Here is a 3,724-nt window from a genome sequence, read left to right as displayed (position 1 = left end):
TTAAAATTAAGACTGTTATTGTAAAGGAAAAACCAACTTTACTAAGACATAGGTGCACAACTGCCAACACTTGATTCCGCACGATGAGGACATCTATTTCGACTGTGACCCTCGCTTCTATAAAGTATGCAATGTTTACGCATATCACGCATATCCATTTCATTTAAGAAGTGGGTTATTTTGGGACGTCTTTTGGAGACTCACTTTAAGTGCGGATTAGGTATATGTCTTGATCCTTGATACACTGGCCATGTTGCTGGATTTTCTAAAAGCTTAAACCGTATTCTATACACCTTTTTTATCTCATCTATCCTATATACCTCATGAACGTATTGTTGCCAATCAAGTTGTTGGTTTGCACAACACGCAAAGACATGACAACAAGGGATTCGATCTGTCTGAAACTCACCACAATTACAACACCGTTAACGGAGATTCACCGCATACTCTATACCATTGAGCATTTCACGTATTTCAAAGACCTCATTCTACCTATCAAATAGGTTAACTTGGATGTTTCCCGCTGCTTGCTGATTTGATTGAAGTTTGTTGCTAGCATATTTAGAAAATACATGTCCTGCATTCCTTCGAACCTCAGCCTCAACCCTCTTCCTAGTGAACTCATTTAGTCCGTAAAAAGTTACATTCACAAGTGACGTGATAGGAAGATTTCGCGCTCCCTTCAAAACTCCATTGATGCACTCTACTAAGTTTGTGGTCATATGACTCCAACGATATCCATTATCAAATGCCAAAGCAAATTGCTATCATGGGATTCGATCAAGCCATCGCGTGTAAGCCTCACCACCCTCACGCAATCTTGCATACTGCACATTAAATTCACACACAGTCCTACAATAGCCTGTAAAAAACCAAGAAAACAAAATCAATAAGATGGGTGCTATGTGCCTTGTAAAAACAAAGACGCCGTTATTTCACAATAATTTACGTACCCATGTTGACTATCAGTTTCTATAAATACGGTGCCTTGAAATTCCTAAAGAAGTTGGATGCTATGTGCCTAATACTAAACATTCGGATAGCTCTTAGAGGTTCCCATGATCCATTACTATGATCTATTGCTGAGGTAACAGAGTCGTGTCAATCAGAGATAAACCCAACACCATCTCGAGTCACCACGTGTGCACAAATGAGTAAGAAAGAAGTGCGATGCATCAGAAGTCTCGCCCTTAACAACGGCAAATGCAAAAGGCACAATATTGCCATTGCCATCCTGAGAAATTGTAACTAATAGAGCTCTTTTATATTTTCCGTACAGATGTGTGCCATCTACCTGTATGATTGGTTTACAGCTCCTAAATGCTCTGATGCAAGGGTAAAAGCTCCAAAATATCTGCGTCAGTATTCTAACATCCTAGACTACCTTATCCCCTTGGTATGCTGGTGCAGTTTCGATCTTGACTGCTGCAGATGAATCTTTTTATACCATTGCTTCAAACCACGACGGTAAAGCTCCATAAGAAGCTTCCCAACCACCATAAAGGTTTGCAATTGCCTTTTGCTTGGCGAGCCATATTTTGCAGTAATTTGTCGTATAATTGAATTTTGACCGCACTTTAGCAATCACAGATTTCACTTTCAAAGATGGATCAGTTTCAATCAATGGCTTTATCACCTCTGCAATCATGTCTGAATTTATCTTGGCATGATCTTGAGAAATTCTAGTTCTGGTGCATGTGTGACTACCATTGTATCGCCTTATAACTCAACAAAACTTTCTCTTAATAAGACTAGCCCTAATAAGACAATCGCAACTTATTCCGTATTGTACACACTTAGCATAAAAAGTGGTTGGCTCAGATTCACACACCTGGTAATCCACTCCCCTGCGAATGGTATAATCTTTAATTGCCGCACTAACAGTCTCTCTAAAATTGAATTTCATGCCAACAACAAATTCACTATCTATAACAACAACAGGATCTACAGCAATAACAACAAGAAATAATTCTAACTATTGCTTTATGATTCAATAATAATAATAATAATAATAATAATAATAATAATAATAATAATAATAATAATAATAAAGACTACTTACCTGAATTGACATACTCAGGAAACTCTGGTGTATTCATAGCGTCTAGATCCAAAGCGTGTATGAAAAAAGGCTCTCCAGATGGATGTTGGCTTGCCAATGCATTTGCCACTTCTACAACGTTAGACTCAACTATTATATCATCTTCACCTACTTCTTCAGTTGGACCATCAATATGGTAAGTGCCCTCAACTATTAGGGTTTTTGTGGCTAATAAACTAGAATTGAACCCAACTCTCTAATCTATAATAAGTAACCAAGACATTGGTGGTTGATTAGGTTAAAGGAGACTAAATCACTAAGGAATTAGGGTTTAGTCAATTACAGTTTGCCATGAAATGAATCTTGCATGATTAAAATAGTTGGTAAGAAAACTTAATTCGGACGAATAAATAGCTTTGAAACCTTAACTGTTTTTCCATATATATTTCACACCAATTCCACTGTTTGCTTTTTCACTCTCTGAGTTACTGTTTAATACTTTTGAACCCCAAAACACCATTTTTTGCTTGCCTGACTAAGTGATTCATTCGACTATTGTTGTTTAGTCCATTAATCCTCGTCGGATCGACCCTCACTCACTTGAGATATTAATTGGTACGGCCCGGTGCACTTGTCGATTCTATTGTGGACATTCGAAATCCGCACCACACGTTAAAGGGCTTGTGACTTATCGTGGATTGGTGTTTGGAAAAATTGGAGTTTGAATGAAGTTGATTGTGTTGAATTGATTTTGGATAGATGTGAGCTAGTATCAAAACAATTGATGTTTGGTAGCTCTGTACCAAATTTGATTTTAATAGAGTGAATATTATTTGAATAATATTAGTAAAAATAATAATGAGATGGCTAATTATTAAAAAAAATATGACATTAACAGGATTAGTACTTCTTTTTAGTACACTATATTTTGTCACTGTAATTATTACTGATGGTTAATTTTTTAATTAATTTGCTTTTCCTAATGTGATCGTAATTCATATTATCAGAAAATAATAATAATAATAAACAGAATATACAAGAATATGACAATTATAAAATTGTTCAATGTGGAATAAAAAAAAACACAGAAATCTGAAAATAATAGAAAAAGGGAGTTCATATGCATATTTCACTTCGGGAAGTGCTAGGGGAATAATGAAAATTTTGAACAACATGAACAACCACCAATCAAATAAAAATATACTACATCCTAATTTAATGCTACTAATTAAATTTACTCTTTTAATCCTATTAATTCATATTATTTACACATTGTTCAAAAATCTTGTTAGCTACCTATACTTTTCCTTTCACTAATGGCCAAAACATATTATTTAGCAAGCCAAAGTCATTAACATTCCTTCCATTTCCTAGATGCGTCTGCTGCTAGTTGCTGTCTCGGATCCGTCGATGAGACTTCCGGGATTCTTCCCTCAACGTTGTCTCCTTCTGGGTGCAACTCACCTACACAGAATCTGCACTAAGTAATTTGGTGCTTTAAGCTGATTTAACTAGTCGGAAGGTGAATCAAATGCAGAATATACCTTGTTTGCGTTCAGCCAAAGATGTTCTGATCATCTCCCGAAACCAAAACGGCTGTAGTGGAAACCCAGGTGGTGGCGCAATAGAAAGGGTGTAAAGTATCTCCTTCTCAAAAACTCACAGCCATTTGTGCAATGCTTC

Source organism: Arachis ipaensis, chromosome B03, assembly GCF_000816755.2.
Source record: "Arachis ipaensis cultivar K30076 chromosome B03, Araip1.1, whole genome shotgun sequence".
Taxonomy (NCBI): Eukaryota; Viridiplantae; Streptophyta; class Magnoliopsida; order Fabales; family Fabaceae; genus Arachis; species Arachis ipaensis.
Note: the sequence above shows the minus strand (reverse complement) of the source record.